Below are 21608 nucleotides of genomic sequence, written 5' to 3' on the forward strand. Positions count from 1 at the left end.
TACTGTGGAATTTTATTTGTTTTCGCATACAAATCATACAGTCATGACATCAGTGCTTACGGAGGATTTAGATTGGGGTAGAAGCTTTTACTGTATTACAGTGGGATTTTCTACCCAGTTATGACAGGACATTTCCCCTGCGAACAGTCTTTGACAGCTGCCGCGTTCGCAATTGAGAAATCTGCAAGTATTGTGATGAGCTACTCTATGACTCTCTTTGTGGAGCTCTGTTTGCCATTTTAGAGAAACCCAAAGGCACATTGACATCCCAAAGAGCTTCAGCTTATGAGGTAATTATTTCAAACCCAATGATTAAGATTGTAAGATGTAAAACAGTGAATCCTGCCAACTTTATAGCTGAGCCAGTAAAGAAGGCGATCATGTGCATGACTGTGCTAATTATGTTGAATTTTATGATGATATACCTTGAGTAAAGGAGAATGCTTTGGCGGGAGTGGAAATTCTCTTTATTGATAGTTCTTTGAAAATTGATCAGACTAGTAGGGAAAGGCATTCAGGCGCAGCGGTAGTGAGACAGAAACTATATGGAGCATTTGAAGTTATAGCAAGTGCAAGGCTTACGTCCCACTTTTCAGCATCCTTATTGGACAGGCTTATTAAGGTATTAAAACTCCCAGTGGCCATAGCAGTCGTTAAAAGCACAGCACTCACTAAGCAAACAGATTTGATTTCTTGCAGAAACTAACAGTTGCATATTCTCCCGATATTTTGAGTTTTGATACTGAGTATGTTAAAGAAAAAGTAGTTACAACTATGTTAATGGAAGAGGGTTTAATAAATTGTTGATAACCAAACTAATGGAGAGTCAAAGGAGTGCACCACAGGAAGAACAGGAATTATGGAAACTAAGGAGGTGTTCTTTATCCCCCACAGAAGCATTATACTGACAAAATAGCACTGGAAAGCCGGTGATCCGAGTAGCATTATTAACAGTCGCGCTTGAACAGCTGCATTACCCCACGCATGTAACTAGGGAGAGTCTTGCTGCTACGATTGCGGAAGACTGGTTAATTCCGAATTTGTTGGAGCGCATTGCACTATTTATGGTAAACTGCATCGTGTGTCAAATGTTTACTGCAGGGCATACACTGACAACAATTAGACTGGCAATACCTTGACTGAATGATCTGTTTCAGCATTAACATATCGACTATGTTGATATGCTGAAGGTGTGCAATGGATATAGGTATCTATCAGTGGTGATGTTTCCCTTCTCTAGGTGGATCAAGGCAGGTCCGTGTACACACCCTGATGCCACTTCCACAGCAAAGCTTTTAGTGTGCAAAGTCTTCCCGAGATTGAATTGTGTGTGAAGTGCTGAGATCCAACAATGGGCCACATTTTGTTAATGAGCTATTTGAACAAATAGGGCTTCTATTGAATATAAAACACAAGTTTTCTTCTGCTTATCACTGGCAAGCGAACAGGATTTATAAGAGACTCAACAGCCTCCTTAAAGAAAGGGTTGCCAAGATTGCCAGAACATAGATGAAGACAATTCAACAACCAACACATCTCAACTACTATCGGCACCTAAGTTATATGTTGGAGGCCTAATCCTTATCAAGAACTTTACTAGGAAGTGGCATGAGCCACGATTCAATGGTCCCTTTTGCATTGAGAATATCCCTTCAGCTGTAAAGGTCCAAGGAAGACGAGCTTGGCTTCACTTAGGGGGTGTAAAAGCCTATAAAGGTGAGATCCTCCCTCCCACCGTTGTCGATCCAGAAGCAAGACAAAGAGAAGAATTTCAGCATGTGCAGACTTGATCGTTGACAAAGAATTAGGACGATAAAGCGACTACCAGTGAATGATACAGATTTTGCATTTGAACTGAAATTCAAAAGGACACTCCTTATAGATATTTTAGCAGGCGTACAAAGACTTGCTGAGAAATTCAGGAATTCTTTTAATGAACTTTATAAATACACATTGAAGCATCAAAGATATGCCTAAATGTCAGTACTTGATCAGAAAAAGGAAATGAGATCTGTATCCAGATTCATTTTGTTGTGAATACCTGTTTTAAGTAGTTAAACACATGATACTTACCGACAGTGATGTCCATCGGCTTGTGCTTGCTGTTTTTGTGTTTACACTTAAGCTTATCCTGCTCTTGTCAGAAGAGACGTTGATGTTCACACTTTTTGTACAGGATCCTAAACATGGTCCAGTGATAAGAAGGCTTCTCATTCCAATTATTGAGCAAATTCTACAGTTGCAAGTGTAGAGAAATATGATGATTGTATTAAAGATGAGAAATGTGGAAGCTGGCGAGGTTCTAGAGAATGAAAAAGTGCAACAAGTACCAGGATAGTGCAAAAAATGGATGTCAATGTTTTGTGCATAATATATGCCTGTACGATTACACTTTTTGTCTTTCTGTTCCCCATTTTTCACAGTCTCTATTATGTTAGTACTCCCACTGAGATAGAAGTCCCTATGGTTCTCCACACTGTGAAAACTGATTTTCACTTGCTTCATGATTATTATGCAACTTTTGAATGTGGGAGACATAGGAGAAATGCAGAGGAAGATAATGAAGGGATAAATATCTATCTAGACAATGCAGCACACTTGAGTAATAACATGTGGTATAGGCACATGAGAACGGTGGGAGAGAGAACATCTAAGGAGAGTTGCTATGTCTTCACTCTCATATCCTATGCCATGAATCCAGTTTAAACTTTCATCTCCAGAGAAGTTCCAGAACACGATGCCAGGTGCCTCATTCATCTGGCAGCATGTATGAGCAGAGAACAATTTCAGGGAAGTTGGGTCACTTTGCGGTGGAGGTCGAAATGGTCATTTCCGTTTCAGGATTATTATATCAAGACTACACAGATGGAAAAGGAACCTGGATGGAAGAGCAAGATGCCTGTGTATCCTGCAGCAGGACAGGAAGAGGTGGTCATTGAAGAAATGAAGAAAATGAACTTCCCTGATGTGACAGAAATAGCTGGATTGCCTGTGTGTTGGGAACAAACTCAAGTATTAGTCTATGGATGAGTGAAGTCCAAAAAGGGATGGGAAAAAGGACTGATGTCCTGTTCAACTCATCTACTGTAGCTAGAATATGTACAAGAGGTGCAGAGAGTGAACAACAGATGTTTGAAGTCATGGGCTAAGCATGCTAAACAACTGACATGGGTAGAAGATGAATCAGGTCCAATGGTTGTGATCCCATTGGCAAATGCGACATTGTGCTTCCGGAGACATGGAAAGAATCATGTGGGAGATAACAAAGGCTGCAAAACCACAGTTGATGTTTCCAGGATGGGAGCAGGGGAAGCCGTCCTGATGAATCGATATTGGGCTTGTAGGCCTAGAGCCTACATGAAGTTGCCCAAGGATTGGGGAGGGACATGCTCCTTGGTGCTCATCCATGTTGCAGTATTAGTGATTCCTCAGAGTGACCTGACCATTGGAGAATTTCCAAAAGTAGATGCCCATTTGAGAAAAAGAAGATTGCTTGATTTTCTCAATTGAACCAGAAGAGGGAATTACTTCTCAGCCAAGTCAATAGAAGCATATGACTCCATTCCTCATGAAAACAGGTTACTCAGCAGGACTGCTTCAATATTTATGACTATATTCATGCCTGGGATACAGACGATGGTCAATTCCAAGGGGTTGCAGATTAAGAGATTGGAGCTTCTGTAGACAATCAACACCACCATAAAGCGATTCAATGCTATCAAGGAAGAGCTGATGACCATGCGACTAATGACACTACAGAACAGATATGTCCTTGACATGATCACATAGATGGAAGCAGGAGTTTGCGAAAAATTGGGCCATCATGTTTCTCGTTCATACCTTCTCATGATGACGAGAATAGGACCTTGACAGAGGCCATAACGTTGCTGACGAACCTGCATAACAACATGGAAGATGAGACAGATGACATTATAGATGACAGTTAGCTTGCTTCTATATTTTCATGGATCCCACAGTGGATGGCAAACATCTTCAAGTTTCTTGGAGCAATATTGGTGATGGTAATGTTTGGATTCTGTGTGATCAGGATAATAATTGCACAGTGTAAGAAGACGACAAAGAAAGCAGTAGGAATGACGGTCATGATTTATTTCGAATCTGGGTTTGGACCCAAGGAATTGACAGATGAAAATGTAAGAAAATACATAGAAGCCAGCATTGTAGCACCTGAAGGAACGAATTTCCTGTATCCAAAGAATCATAAGAAGTACATGGGACAATGGGTCTATTGTAATCCCAAAGGACAGTGCAACTACATTACCTTGAGTGTGGATGAACATGTCAAATCAGCCGGCACCCTGAGAGGGGTGTTAAAGATTTGCACTCCAAAGAAGCACTTCTTCAAGAGAAAATATCATGTGGAGATGTAGATGTGGCGAAAATTGAGGAGGTGGTCGAGGACTCGACCAATGGAGGGAATGTAGAGGAGCAGATACATGCCTCTGCTGGAAATGCCACCCCCCTACCTCCTGTATGTTGGAAGCCTGAGATTGTGCCATGCTTGACACCAGCAGTTGTGACCATGCTATGGCACATATTTGAAAGAAGATACCCATTGACAAAACCCTAGCAAATGTATCCCCGAAGAGATGGCAATCTGAGGGAGGAACTGCCTGAATGAATATAAAAAAGAGTGAAAGCGGAGCTGATGACGTCATGAGAGGCGAGCGGGACACCCTATGAATACTGGCTGAAGAGAATGCATGGACCCTATAGAAACTGAGTTAAGAATCGAGTAAACATTCATATGCCAAAAGATGATTGCACGTGTGCAAAGCACTGCAGAAAATGCAAGCCGTTCAATAACTGTAGAGATGCTGTAACACAAGTAGAGTAAGTAATCTTAGAAGCCGGTTATATTTAGTGAATAGACTGCAGGTGAAGCCGCCATTGTATAGAAACTGGCCACCGGGGTCATAAATTTAGTAAGCCCGGACCCATGGAGGGGAAAGGCAGAGAACTGTATTGCAGCAAGAATTAGCTGAGATTGTGGAAATGAATGGCGAGGCTGTTTGGCCTGGTATCAAAGTTGAAGCAGCTAAGGTCGGTTATCTATTCTAGAAGGCAGTGAACATGAGAAGCTAAATCATCCCTTGTTAAGGTGAGAAGAAAGAACACCAAGCGTGCCAACTTCTATTCATTTAAGACATTTAAATGCTGCAAAATGGACCAAATCATGGTCTTCTGTGAGCCAAGGATGGAAATAGAGTTGAGCTTGGAGTCCTAGAACGATGATAGTGCGTGCTTGTACTCCCTTATATTCCCAGAGACAAGAATACTTTGCAAGGCCAAGTTTAAAGATAATCTTCATCGCAGAAGGCATGGGTAATGAGAGACATTGTGCTAATTGGGCGGGGAGGTAAAGTCAAGTTTACCTCCTGGCACCTGGGTCTGAGCTTACATGCTGAAAAGTGAACTGAATGTTCTAGACATGGCAGGAGCGTGCCAACCAATTATAGAGGGCGGTATAATGAAGGGCCTTATAGTTTGATGACCAATGATATATCGTTTACTTAATAATGTTGAATATGACATGTTTTAGAGTAAGTCATAAGTTGTCCACCTGATAGAAGACATCCAATCACAATCCCATGCCTAATAGAAAGTATACTTAGATGTTCCCCTTCAACATATCACAACCCCTTTTAGGTTTTTCTCATTTGCCACATAGTATGACGTCACGACTGACATATTTTTTGTATAAAAGGATGTTTTATTTGAAAATCACTGAGAACTCGAGCGACCATCCATTGATGTCCGCTGTAACTCCCTGTTTTAGATAATTGTTAATAAAACAGCCACCATTGGCATCTTCCTGAGTTGGTTTGATTATTTGGTGTGAGAGTTATTCTGCATCCGCAACTATTGCATGTATGATATCCAAAGGGCCATGTGCTCAAAATCCACAATGTTTATTCTGGTTCATGTAGTGATGTTCTGCAGTCCTCCATACTGTTAGTTATAATGCATCCTGGGACATACATTACTGCTGGAGGGGGAGCTCCTCTGTATTGAGGCAGGGAGAATTCAGTTGTTTGTAGTTCTGCTTGAGTATTTGCCATAACTAATGCAAAGATCATTCTAGATCATATAGTAATTTAGAGGCATTTCTACTGTGTAGGGGAGCGTGCATTCATGGAAATGTATTCTTGTGAGCACATCTATACTGTACTGCTGTGCATTTGTTGACATGTAATCTTGCATGTAGTTAGGGGGCGGGGATTGGAACTGTTTTAAGAAGAGTGGCTGTTGTGACATGTGGTCCTGTTGAGGAATCTATACCGAGGGAGCCCAGCTGGTAATATGGGATACATAGAGAATAATCTTTTTTGCAGACAGTATTTAGAATTGATTCCTATAGAATACTCCTGCTTTTAGATACCAATAGACCGACTCCATGGGAATCCATTCTTTTGATGCCTTCATGAGAATTTAAAGAACCTAAAGGTGGGTATGCTCCTTAACCTCACAGGCACCTGGGGACCAATATTAAAAACCAAAGGTGGTGCCTCGCGTGTATTAAAAACAATTTCACATTAAATACTTTATTGGGACTATAGAAGTAATCATAGATAAGTTCAGGTGAATATATAATTATAATTAATTTGTTAGCTTCTTTATGAGCATCATTAAAGAAATCATATAATCATAAAACACCATTAATACAATAACATTACATAAAATCCATCAAATATTGTGTAAAGTTGCAGGAGTCAGAGGTTGTGCAAAAGGCAAGCAAATAATGTGCAAATACGCACAATTGTGCAATATTATTTGTTGTTCAAAATAATCATTGTCTAAACATATAAATGTTTCCTAAAAACTCAATATTTATCCTTATGCCTTATAGCAAACAATCACCATTTGAACCAATTCGATTACTACCATGCACATATGAATTCATCACTCTGAACAGTCGTCTACTAGAGGTTACAGAAAGGAACACAGATTATGATCCACCTTGTTTAATAAAAATCTTTTCTTTTTCATAGCTTCAATGAAAAAAACATCTAAATCATCACTAGAACTGATGTCCTTCTTCCTCAGGACCTGACTGTATCAGCGGATGTTTTCTGATCTCTCTATAGATCTCATTAATCAACCAGGATAGTCTCTACCAATTCTAAAAAAATAAACACTAACATATATATCATTAAAAACGTTTAAGTAAATGCCTGTTCATTATCCATGTATAACTACTTCTCTGCTCCCATTTATATATATCAAATGACCAATTACCAAGAGCTTTCATTGAATTTCTCAAGGTAGAATACTCCATCTTCAATTTATCTACAGGATGTCCAAATCCTGAAAAAATAACGAAAGATTAGGGTAAAAAAAAACTTGAATTAAGGTTAATGGTACTCATACTGCATATAATCTCATACAATCTCTTAGATAAGAAAAACCAAATCCACCTACCTAGACAGCATTTTTAATTCTTCTAGCGGTAAGGATTATATTCTTTCCTTTTCTTTTTATCTTTTTTTCTTATTTCTCTCTATTTTTCTTATTTCACTTCAAGTTGAAAGATCAAGTAACTACGTTAACTATCCGAGTCTGAAAGTACAAATCATACAGAAAACACGTTCTTTAGTGTGTATCTTACTAATATAATTAACAAATTATACACATTCAGTTCATAAAAATAGATTACACACGTTCTAGTGTTGTGATTACTTTGACCTTGATTTCGAAAATGCAGGCCATACAAAAGACACTTTCTTTGATGTATTGCACAAATCAGACTCTATTTGTTCGTGCATGTAATAAAAATATGCACAAGTGCTGATTTAATGCTTTCCTCAACTGTTCTTTTGAGCTCCAATACTCAGACCCGCTCATATAACTTCTCCAAGGGTGTAAACACGATCGTTTGTGAGGGTCACATTTTTAAAGTAAACTACGCATGTCTAAACGTGACTTGCACGTCAATGACAGTACTTATATTGACAACCCTGTCTCTTAGACCATAACCACTGCCGCCATCTTAGATTGTCTGGAGTCAGCCACTTTCAAATAAAGAAACTTTGGAAACATATGAGCACTGTTGTTCAAGCCCGCTATTGATTATTAATACCATTCTTTGTCTTTTATGGATAACGAGCTGGCCAACCAACATTAGTCTCAATTCTGTTTCATAATTTAATCCTCTACAATTAATAATGTACAGCGCTATCGTCATAGAATTTAAATTCTAGTCAGACCACACATAAATGAGCACACAATTAGCCTGTAAGGTGTAATAGTGAAGTATGCTTAACAATTATGAAAGAGAATCAGTGTGTATAACGCAATTATCTTGATTAATTTAATTCAGGCGGCCACTACTCTACTGAAACGCCATTTGGTAGTGGCTAATTGCTCCATGGCTACCTCCATACTCGTAATGACCCCCATTGAAGCCAAGTGAGGACGAAGAAGATCCACCATTTTCAATCTTATTTACAATAAACAGCAAATGCGCCAAATCTGCACATGGATACATTGTTGTTTGGTCCCAGTTAGCTCAAAAAGGCTATGTAGACTAGATTTGATTTCACAGTTTATTTATTCATTACCCCATAAGATGTAAACCAAAGAATACAACAACTTTTTTTATTATTATGGGCACAGTTTTATATATCAAATCGCAAAAGAATATAATTCATTGATTATCAACAATCACTTGCTAAAGTTATCAAGAATGAGGCCAAAATGATATAAACTGGTTTCATTCTGCTTGATTATTTAGGCCATTCATGTAGTTCTGTGTATGGTAAAGCCACCATTGTTCTCGCAAGAAGAGTTTAACTGATGTACGGTGTTCTTCATTCCTGAATATCTTTTCAATGGCCTACCATTTTAGCTCATCTGGGCCATGTCTTTCGGCCAAATAATGCGTAACTAATTTGACGTCAGGCTTTTTGTCCGTATCCTAAACTTATGTTCTGTGATTCTTAATTTTACAGCTCTAGATGTTTTGCCAATATAAGTCTTATTGCACGGACATGTATTTGCATAAATAGCGTTGTTACTATTGCATGTAGTACGGTGTCTTAAAGTCCATGTCTTATGATTGATTACAATGGAGTTACATGAGGATGTAGAACCACAGTTGCTACAATTCCCACATGGGAAATGGTTTAAAAGTTTTATTCCAACATTACAGAATACAAACAACATAAGTGAACAACAAGTTTCTTATGCAAATACAAAGAATGAATAATAAATAAAATCAATTCAGCAAATGAGAAAAGTAAACTAACTAGGTGAAAAAGAAATCAGCAAATGAGAAAAGTAGACTAACCAAGTGAAAAGAAAAAAAAAAAAGAAAAAAGTAAAGAAAAGAAGTCAGAAACCCAGAAAGGACAGAAAAACCAGGAAACAATCAGTAAGCAAATGAACCCAGCATTGCAGAATAAAAAAAAAGGGTACGAGCATTAATGAACACAGCAAAAGCATTTTCCAGTTACAGAGATTTAAAGTCAACCGTAGACCTCTAGGATCCGTTCCAAATGTCCCAAAATTTCTCAACATCATTCGCATTCTTGTAAATTGCCTTCTCATATGATGAAACAGTCAATAGTTCATCTACCCATTCATCGATGTTAAGGGAGGTAATTGATTTCCATAGTCTTAATATCATCTTTTTGGCAATCATGCTGGCGCGGAGTATCCAAGTTGCCTGTCCAAAGGAGATATCATCAACCTTTGAAATATCCCCAAGAATCAATAAGGAAGCAGAGAGGGGAACTGTACAACTCTAAACCAGGCCCAACCTCTTGCATATGCACTCCCAAAATTCCTTTGTCTTAGGACAAAACCATATCAGATGGCCAAGGGAACCTCTAGCACTCTTACACTTCCAACATAGTTCATTGTCCATGAGATGTCTCTTAAACAACCGAACTGGTGTCCAATAGGACCTAAAGAGCAATTTCGTTTGTGATGCTCTAAGACCCCAATCTAGACTTACCAATCGGGTATTTTCACAACAGCGCCACCAACAGACATCGTCAATTTCTTCTCCTAACTCCTCTCCCCAGATAACTGGCAGCCTCAAATCTTCCTTCCTGAAAGATTTCAGGAATCCGTACATCGTGGCAGCAGGTCGGGCTGCACTTCCACATAACTGCAACATAGACCAGGCCGTATTCGGTTCTAATAAATCATCACCACCAAGACTAGCAGTGACAGTACCTTTCAAATTTCTGTACTCAGAGAATGAACAACCAGCCATATCATAAGTCTGGCACAGCTGTGCGTATGGGATCCATCGCCCTCCTTCAATGAGATCACAGAGGTACTTTATACCTGCCAGGAACCACTCTGGCCAGAAAAAAACCTTCCCTCTGCTTTTTAAGGCTGGATTCAGCCAAATGGAGGGATCTATATGCAGGTACGGGTGGGCCCCCATGCGCCTTGAGATGTCACACCAACATTCTTGCAGAAATCCAGTCAAAGGACTTGCACCCTTCGAGTTGATCTTTTTCGAAGTCAGCAGAGCTCTGGGTTCCAACTGGGATATTGCGCCACATTCCCATTTCACATATTGTGGGCATTCCTCATTTGGAACAAGGAGATTACAAAGATGACAGGTCGAAAATGAGAGATGGTATGAGAGATGGTATTCACGGAAGTTGGGTAAATTCATCCCACTTTTTTTTAATGGGAGTTGCAATTTCCATGTAGCCAATCTGGGTGGCTTCCCACTCCAAATAAACTGTTGCATGAGTCTGTCCAGTGTTTTGAAAACATGACCAGGAATCTTGATAGGCAACATAGACAGAAGATAGTTCACCCGAGGAGCCAAGTTCATTTTAATACAATTAATTTTCCCCCACATGGATAAATGTAAGAGCCCCCACCAGTCTTTTGGATGAGGAACCTAAGGTTCAGCGCAGGCATTCTCACCACATCTGCACCGATCCAGGTGCCCAAATACTTGATACGATCGCTGCACCACCTGAATTGAAAACGTGCACATGCACTATGTAGACAGAGATTATTAAGTGGCAAAATCTCCGACATGCTCCAATTGATTTTATAGCCAGATACAGTAGAGAATTCTTGAATGTCACGCATCAAGTGTGGAATGCCACTAGCTGGATACTGGAGTGCAATCAAGAGATCATCAGCGTACAACCAGATCAAATTGTCACGGTCATTGCCAGTTATCTGCCACAAATGATGCCATCCCCCACATTGATGTAATGGCGGGAGATGTAGCCATAGAAACTCTCTCAGCTCGAGATAACCAATCTTTCAAATCTTTTCCTTTTTTTTAAGGAACTATTACATCAATGTGGGGGATGGTACCACTTGTGGGCCATGTCCCATGTGAATAAATCATCCAAACCTGCAACGTAAAAGGACACAGGAGGCATTCAGAATTACATGAACCCAGTACTTCTCAGAAGAAACTGATCTTCAGGGGCTCGATTGTGGGCAAACGATTGATTCTCCGAGGGTGGAAGACGAGTATTGCTCCTTTGTTTGACGAATGGGTTGAGGAGATGCACAAACTTTCAAAAATGGAAAGGATGAACTATACATTGAAGAATAAATTGACTGTGTATGACAGAATCTGGAGAAAGTTTAACGATTTGTTATAATTTGTTATTATATATATATATATATATATATATATATATATATATATATATATATATATATATATATATATATATATATATATCATGGCCACAGTAGTGGCCATGTAGTTATGGTTAAGTTGCTGTTTCCATAGGAAGAGCACTTTTTGGGCGGCTTATAACTTCGCTCTCCCTGGACGGATCCTCACCAAACTTTGCAAAAAAAGTAGTTGGGTCACTCTGAATTTGCAAAGTTTGGTGAGGATTCGTCCAGGGGGCGAAAAGTTATAGGGGGGGTCCCAAAACATTTTTTTCCCCCATAGACTGAATGGGAAAAAACGTTGCGCACGGCTACAGCTTGAACCGCTGGCCGGATTTACACCAAATTTGCGGAAGGAGCGGCGGCCTGGTCCCAAAAGCGTGCTTTTGTAAATTTGGTGTAAATCTGTCCACTAGTTTTTTTTAAAAAATGACCAAAATGTAAGGCAAAAAAATTAGTGATATCTGCGTTCGCGGACGGACTTCCCTGTTCGCTCCGCGGACAGCACCCCGATTGGCCCATGGGCTTGCATCATGTCCGCGGACATGCAATGTGTTCTCTGATTGAACGGCGAGGCGCGTGGAGCGCGTCAGATTTTCTGTGGCGCACGCCATCTTGTATTCGCAGTCGACCGCGTACAGCACAGTGAAACGTGGATAAAAAATTGTATTTAGTGCCGTGTGTTGGTGTGTAAGAGTGTTTGGGGAGGGTTGGGGAGTATGAGATAGGTTCAATGTTTTGTTTTTTATGTGCTAGACCTTTTTGTTGCGTTCGATTTGTCCGCGGAGAACACGGCTGTTCTGACATTTTGCAAATAAACTAAATGGTGGGGTGTTTAGACATAGCTCTCAACCATTTTTGTTTTACAGGCGGGTGAAATCACCCGATTTTGTTTTTAGCGGGTGAGACGCCCATTGGAATGAATGGGCGTGCAGGAGGCTTGGCGGGTGAGTCTGCCCTTTACAAGGCATGTGACACCCGCCAAAAGCATGTGAGTTGAGAGCTATGGTTTAGAGGACGGAGTATGTGTCATTTTTGTTCGCAAGGAAGGTAAAAATGAGCTGTGAACACTTGCGGTGTACTTAATTGTTCATAAATACACAAACTGGGGGTGTCCTCAGGACGCTGTCTGTATTGTAATCTGTCTATTTGAATGTGTTCTAAGAACACTTGCAGTGTCCCGAAATGGTTGCAATTACACAAAATGGGGGTGTTCTGAGAACGTTGTTTGTATTGTTCGTTGTCAGGGTGAAAGTGTTTTAAGAGCACTCCTTTTGTTCGCTAATAGTACAATTTCCTAGGGGCGTCAACCGACTTTTTGTCCACTAAAGAAACGATAAATCCGGCTGGTGTGCGTCGACATTATGTGATAATCCTATGACTGGCGCTTTTGACCTGGCTGACTTGCTTTTGCGACACTAAATCATATCTCCAGCCCCTAAACCTGATATTATCAAAGCATTCATATTCCCCGCCTTTCTCCGTGACGTTACAGGGTGCGTAATGAAACGTGCCCAGTCGTCTCCAGTACTACGCGACTTTACACAGAACCCGGAAGACAACACACATTATGTCACAACACAGCGCGCCACAATTCGGAATATGAAACTGTGATTTAAAAGCAAAGAGCAAGATTGTAAATGTTGTAAAGTACATTTATTTGACATCAAAGGTTTAGAGAATATTCAGCAATTTGCATTTGTCTTTGTTGTCGATCCGCAAAAGTTCATGTTGAGACACGCGATGTTCCTTTGCGGTACAGAGAGTGTTAGATCAGCTTACAACTCAGTGCGCCACAATTCGGAATATGAAACTGTGGTTTAAAAGTAAACAGCTGGATTGTACATTTGGTAAAGTACATTTATTTCACATGAAATGTTTAGTGAATATTCAGCGATTTGCTATTGTCTCTGCTGTCGATCAGCAAAAGTTTATTTGGAGCCACGCGTTGTTCCTTTGCGGTAGATAGGCTGTTGGTTTATGATAAAAGCAGTAAATGGTCGCTCTGATAATCGGAAGGTTGCTCCAACAACGACCCATTAGACCACCCTATTGGTTGGTATGTTGTTTGTAGCCGCTAGTACTGCGTAAGGGCATATTGGTCCTTGGCGATTGTCCCATAAAATGGTGAGGGTCATGAAGTTGCATATTTGGACTTGCACCTGGCAGTTGAAGACCCCATCCGCTGGAGTCTGTAAATCGTGACATAGACAAAAAGGGGCCACGAACATGTTTTAAAAAACATAAATTAGTCTCACCAGCCGATCTTCATTAAAAATCATCATTTTATTTATTAGGGCGTGAAACTATTTGCTATCGAAGATAGTGCAACAGAGTATGTTAATAATAAAATAATAATATTTTCCCATTCATATAGCGCTAAGAACTGTGAGGTATGTAAGCGGTGCTTATTATTAACCACGGTGTGTGGTGCTCATTTATCGACCACGGAAGGATGAAAGACTGAGTTTCGCCTTGCCGGGATTCAAACTTGCGTTAGCAAGCTGTGCACGAATGTCAAAGCGAGCGCTGTACTTGCTGTGCCACTTGACAGGCTACAGTGAAGTGGCACAGCGAGTAGAGTGCTTGACCACCTATAGACCAGTTAAATTATTTATATTAACCCACTGTGTGTCGTCTGCCTTTTTCAGAGCCCTCTAAACGACAAGGGATCAATTTGGCAGTGATAGTGCACGGTAGAAAACATTATGCCACTTTCAACGAACAAGTTCAACTTCAGCGGTCTTTAATGCTACGCTATTGTAATTATATTTGGTATAAAGTAATCTAAAGGGTTACTTACAGTACAATTGCAATTTCCATTGTCTACGAGTGGTGCAGTCCCAAAATACGACTCCGCGTGTGCCAACGATCCTTTGCATAGTGATATAATATGTAAAAGTGGTTTCGTTTCAGAAATTTCATCTTTATCTTCTCTTACGTTTTAGCAACACTCCTTCAAGAGAAGTCTTTCATCACAATCTCTATCTGTCAAGGTCAAAACACAATACAACCTTATAGTCTGCTTCGTGAGCCTCTCCGGGGCCCGAGAAAAAAATGGAAGCAGCTGACCTTCACTGTGAACGAGCATAAATTCTTACTTTGCAACATTCTGTGTAAAGCCATCTGTAGAAGTTGGTTTTTGCACGCCATGTTTGTATATTGTTTGCGTGATATTAAAAAAAGTTTGTTTAAAGGACGTTATGGTTCTAAGTACAGCCGAAAGACCCCTGAAAATAGCAAGTTATGGTAAGCTATGAAAAATAACTCGCGCCAACACCATGCACTGCTAAGACTAAAACCCAGGACATCAAAGATGACATCACAAATGTCATTGATGAAATCACTGATGACATCACATGTGTATGTACTTTTCATGGAATTTGTGTACTAGGGATTTTTATTATAATGTTCTGAAAAAAGTGTCAAGGATATTGCAATAAATATCATACCGTTATTAGTGCTTTGAACGATGCATTTATATCAATAAATAGCATTGTATTATGGGATTCTATGTAGTATACTGAGCTACTAATGGAGAAAGATAGCATTGTGTGCAGAGTATAAGATAAAAGTATAATATTTGTAATGTTAATATGTTGAATAATAAAATGATAATTGTCCTGAAATGTTCGAAAATTCACAAAATGGGGGTGTTCTGAGGACGTTATTCGTATTGTGTGATTGCTTAGCTGTAAGCAATGAGGGAATGGTACAGAGAGTAAAGTGGACGCCGTCCGCGGACACCGCGGCTGTTCATGGACAGGGCGTGGTAAATCCAGGTTTTTCCAGGAAATCCAACATGGAAAGAAGACTGTACGGATCAGCCAATCAGATGTCGAGGTTGTGGATTTGTGTTGAAAGAGACTTTGTGTGGTGAAGATGGCAGAAGTGGAGAAATTCAGGGTGTTGGTGCTCGGATATATGTTTGTGCATGGTTTACAGCAGTACGCTGAATGCAGGCATGTTGCAAAGAACTTTGATGTGAAAGGAGTGGAGGTGGTGTGGAGCACTGTGCCTGATTGCAATGTACAGGGAATTGTACAAGTTTGTGCGGATATGGCCACGATGAACAGTCCGCATGTGGTAGTTTTGCACTATGGTGCTTTCCATTTGGGCAACGTCAGTGCCCCTACTTTGTTGGCTGATTTGGAACGCTTGGTTCAAGCTGTAATGAAGATCCTTCCAAATGCGAAAGTAATTTTTTCTGGATTACTACCTAGGGCAATATGGGACAATAGTTCAGTTTTTTGTCCTCAGCAAAACATTGCTAGGTGTGTCATCAACCGAGGCATGTGTGCCTTCATGCTTAGAGCTGGTATGTTCTTCTGTAACAATGAGAATATTGATGCCAGTAATGCTGTTAATTTTAAAGAAGATGGCATTTCTTTATCTTTTACCGGAAATGCCTTTCTATTTTGGAATGTAAGGGTTGCTTTGGAGAAGGTTATGTGAAGATTTTAGGAGTAAAGTAATAAAAAAAAACAAGAAAAAAAATATAAAATAACAGGTGTCTGTCAAGCATCTGTAAAAAAATAAAAACAGCTCTTTTCAGAGCCAACTTCAAAGGGGAAATGGGGCACACTATTTAAATTTACATTCACCACGCACAGATTTTCGATGTGTCTGCGGACATGGCGGTAGTCCGCGGACATGAAAATCACTACGAGGGGGTTAGTATGTTCTATGTTACATGTCAGGGATATTATGGTTAAGTTGTGCTACTAAAAACCTATGAAATTCCGTGAAAAAACTTTGTTAAGGGGACGTTATGGTTCCAAGTAAAACCGAAAAACCTGTGAAATTCGCCAGTTATGGTAACATAAGCAACCATAACTCGCTCCAGCGTGCACTGCTAACACTAACACCCAGAACATCAAAGATGACATCACAAATGTCATTGATGACATAACTTATGACATCACATGGCTGGCTCTCCCTTTTTATCCTTTACTGTCATATCGAAGCCACATAGTTTTCTTCAGTAACAGTCAGGAAGTAAAAATTGAAAAGGTACTATATTTGTAGACTTGGGGTCCTGTCACCTCATATTTAAAATGTACATAGCGGAAGATACAGGCTTGAAAGAGAGCAATCCTTTCTGTGCATGAAGATAATCATTATGGTTATCAGCACTTTGTCATAGTTTTATTTTTACTACTCTACCTTCACTCTATATGCTCATATTTGTATACATTATACTCACTCTCTATAGAGTGAATGGGAAAAAAATTTTGCTCGCGCATACAGCCCAAACCGCTGGACGGATTTCCACCAAATTTGGACCAGGAGCAGCGGCTTGGTCCCGAAAGCGTGCTTTTGCAAATTTGGTGAAAATTCGTCCAGTAGTTTTTAGTAGTTTTTTTTTTAAATTACCAAAAATTAGGTCAAAAAAAATTAGTGATATCTGTGTTCGGTTTGCGGATACACTTCCCTGTTCGCTCCGCGGAAAGTGTCCTGATTGGCCAATCGTCTTGTGTGATGTTCGCGGACATGAACAGTGTTCGCTGATTGGACGGCGTGGAGCGTGAAGCGCGTCAGATTTTCTGGTAGCGCCCGCCATATTGGATTCGCGGACGTCCCCGCACAGCGCGGTGAAACTTTGTTCAAAATGTGTATTTTGTAGAGTGTGTTGGTGTGTAGGAGTGTTTGGGGAGGGTGGGAGTGTGTGAGATAGGATAAAGGTTGTGTTTTTTATGTGTTAGACGTTCTTTTTGTGTTCGATTTGTTTGCGGACATCACAGGTGTTCTGAAATGTTCTAAATAAACTGACTAGGGGGTGTTCTAAGGAGTCAATATGTGTCCATTTTGTTGGCAAGCAAAGTGCAACTGTTCTAAGAACACTCGCGGTGTCCGGGGAGTGTTCGTAGGTGGTGTCCTGAGGATGCTGTCCGTTTTGTTCTCTGTCAAGTTGAATGTGTTCTAAGAACACGCGCGGTGTCCTGAAATGTTCGTAAATAAACAAAATGGGGGTGTTCTGAAGACGCTTCTAAGAACACTTGCGGTGTCCGGGGAGTGTTCGTAGGGGGTGTCCTGAGGACGCTGGCCGTATTGTTCTCTGTCAAGTTGAGTCTGTCCTAAGAACACTCGCAGTGTCCTGAAATGTTCGCAAATAAACAAAATGGGGGTGTTCTGAAGACGCTTCTAAGAACACTCACGGTGTCCAGGGAGTTTTCGTAGGGGGTGTCCGGAGGACGCTGTCCGTATTGTTCTCTGTCAAGTTGAATGTGTCCTAAGAACACTCGCGGTGTACTGCAATGTTTGCAAATAAACAAGATGGTGGTGTTCTGAAGAGGCTTCTAAGAACACTCGCGGTGTCCGGGGAGTGTTCGTAGTGGGTGTCCTGAGAACGCTGTTCGTATTGTTCTCTGTCAAGTTGAATGTGTCCTAAGAACACTCGCGGTGTCCTGAAATGTTCGCAAATAAACAAAATGGGGGTGTTCTTAAGACGCTTCTAAGAACACTCGCGGTGTCCGGTGAGTGTTCGTAGGGGGTGTCCTGAGGACGCTGTCCGTATTGTTCTTTGTCAAGTTGAATGTGTCCTAAGAACACTCGCGGTGTCCTGAAATGTTCGAAAATAAACAAGATGGTGGTGTTCTGAAGACACTTCTAAGAACACTCCAGGTGTCCGGGGAGTGTTCGTAGGGGGTGTCCTGAGGACGCTGTCCATATTGTTCTTTGTCAAGTTGAATGTGTCCTAAGAACACTTGCGGTGTCCTGAAATGTTCGCAAATAAACAAGATGGTGGTGTTCTGAAGACGCTTCTAAGAACACTCCCGGTGTCCTGGAATGTTCGTAGGGGGTGTCCTTAGGACGCTGTCCGTATTGTTAGTTGTTAAGTTGAAAGTGTTGTAAGAACTATGGCGTTGTTCTGAAATGTTCGTAGGGGGTGTCCTGAAAACGGTGTCCGTATTGTTCGCTGGCAAGTTCAAAGTGTTCTAAGAACACTCACATTGTTCGCGGACATTAAAAGTTTCCCATAGATCATAGTTGAAATGTTTGACTCTATGGATGTGATATTCTGTGGTGGTTGTTGCCAGGGCATAGAGTCTTGGGTGCATGGCCATTTGGCCATGCATCCAAGATTGTATGCCCTGGCAACAACCACCGCAGCATATCACATACATATTTGCTTATAACTTTGGGTGAAAAACAAATGTATAAGGAACAAAGGTATTAGATACTATGGATGTGATATGCTGCTATGGTTGTCCTTATTATTGTATACTTACTGTTTGGTCTAGTAATGGGAGTCCATGTTTTTCTTCTTCATTTCTGTGATAAAAGAAAATAGCATGTTAGTATTAGTATTTTGTAATGACTTATTACATTGTATAAGCAATATACGTTTATGTTTTTTCGACCCTCATATTTAGTAGAGTACAAATCAGAGTACTGTGCAATTTGCTCAGTTTCTGTATTTGTTGCTAAAATCATTGGGTCTGTGGGAGAAAAAAAATCCATGTTGGATTAAAAAAAAACCCTTTATCTGTTATGCTACAGTTTATTTGTTTGTTTGTTTTCAGTGTTCACTTGTTGTTTCTGGCTAATGCTTTATACTTTGCTTTGTTGTATTTTTTTTGGAGCAGTAACAGATTCTTCATTTGTTTTGATATTATAAAATTTTGGAGCAGTTAGATACCAATTGGCATATTCTAACTGTCTATTTTTTTAATACATTTTAGTGGTTTTGATTTACCTATTTGGATATTGCTAAATTTTGGGACAGTTAGATACCAATTGGCGTATTCTAACTGTGTATTTTTTGGCCTAATTTCGTGGTATTCATTTATCTGATTAGTTGTTGTAGAATCTTTGAGCTGTTAGATAGCTTTTGGAGTATTCTAACAGTTTATATTATTTTAACACACATTTATAATTTTGGGACAGTTAGATACCAATTGGCGTTTTCTAACTGTGTATTTTTTGGTCTAATTTAGTGGTATTCATTTATCTGATTAGTTGTTGTAGAATCTTTGAGCAGTTAGATAGCTTTTGGAGTATTCTAACAGTTTATATTTTTGTAACACAAATTTACTTAAAGGTTTGAATACAGTTTATTTATCAAATTTTGGTTTTAAGAACATCAAATAAGCGTTTGTAAGATTTGCTGGTAATCTCTGCTTTAGAGTAATGGTACTATCATTACATTCAAACCATCCACATTTCTTTTTTATGTATGCAGTGTAGTGCCCTGAATTGGTTGTGGCTCCTGCGTGGTAGATTATACCTATAGTTGTGAAGGTTTTCTTACCAAGTGATATTTGACCATGTGTGAATCCAGTCAGCTTGCAGTTGTTTTTGGTACCATCTGCATTGTAACGTAGAAGCATTAGTATTATGTATTTACTATGTGTTTGTATTACTAACGTGGAGCGATTATCTGAATTGCAGGTAGAGCATAATCTACCATGGTTTGCATTTTGAACAAGTTGCTGAAATGGAATGGATTCACAATTTGGTATTGATATATATATATATGAAGCGTTCATTGGGGATTTCTTCTTGCGTCACATTGTTGCAGAGAGTGCATGTATGTTTCCACATGTATGAAATCTGAAAGATTTCATTTGTAGGTATGTTTTTGTTTTCCAGTACTTGTAGTAAGTACATTAGAAATTCTTGTGGATCTTCCTGTGAGTTTATAGTGAATTTCACCATTCCAGCACAGTAGTCCAATTGTCGTCTTATTCCAAAAACACTATATGTGTTGTCAGGATTGTTTGCTGCATTTCTGTGAAGTACTAACATTTGCAGACACAATGGGTCTGTACTGTGTGAGTAAATGTTGTCAACAATTGGTGGTAATTGAAATAGAATATTCATTGCTACATTTGCATAGCAATTTACACCAACTATATTTGAGAATTTATATGGTCCAGGTAGTTCTGTATCTAACTGCTTTTTTTGGAGTTTGTCTTCCTTCTTTAAAGAAGTACCTGGTTTACTTTCTCTAATTGATTCTTTTTTGTTTGTGGTACTTGATGAAGTATTAGTTTCTTTTACTCTCTTTGGAGGATTTGCAGTGACGTCCTGTTGCATTTCTGTTTGATTTAGTTTTCTTTTACAACGTTTTAGTTTTTGTGGAACAGAATATGTGTTTAGATGGGGAGTGTATAGTGAGCGAAGTCTATTATATTCTAAAATGCAAGGAATATCAGCGTTTACTTTACTTGCATCAAAGTTGATTAGAAATGGACCGTCAAGTGTACGTAAGCGTGATAGTGCTACCTAGCTCATGCCTTCTTTAAAGACTGTGTTACCAACATCTATCATTGCTTTGTCTAGGGTAAGATCTTGTGATTTATGAATTGTGACTGCGTATGCAAGAGTTAGAGAAAATTGTTCTCTGCGTACATACATATCTTTGAAGAGAAGGAATCTAGCTGTTGAGCGTCCTATCCGTTTTACTTCTGAAAGTTTGTCAAAGAGTATATTGACAAACTGAATTTTGTTGTCACGTGGGAATTTTTGAAAGCCAACAACTGTACCCAGTGCTCCATTAACTAGTCCTTGGTCCACGTCAAGGTTACGTTTAAGCATTACTCTGCAATTTAAGGATAATTTTAACATCTTTTCTAAGCCTGCTGTGTTTGAGATTGATTTTTCTAAATTATTTGGTCTTGTTGTGGCTTGGTCACACATGGGTAGTGTCGTACCATGTACATCTAGTTTGTCTGTGGCGCTAATTTCCATTATTGGTTGCATTTCTTTACTTAGCATGATTGCATTGAATTTGAAACAGCTTGCAACAGTTGGAATTAAGGCCATACAATTGACATTTTTGTGGGCTAATTGTTCCATAACATCTGTAGCACATGCATTATCGCCATAAAGTGCATTAATGTGCCGGGTTTTCAATGTTGCTTCTGCTTCTTTAGAAAGTATACCAACTCTCAGACCTTTTAAAATGTTGGCATAAATTAGATCTGCAGATTGGCGCATGTTTTCTGTTAATTCTCTGTATTGGA

This window comes from Ambystoma mexicanum, chromosome 7q (genome assembly GCF_040938575.1).
Source record: "Ambystoma mexicanum isolate Mex_15411 chromosome 7q, UKY_AmexF1_1, whole genome shotgun sequence".
NCBI lineage: Eukaryota > Metazoa > Chordata > Amphibia > Caudata > Ambystomatidae > Ambystoma > Ambystoma mexicanum.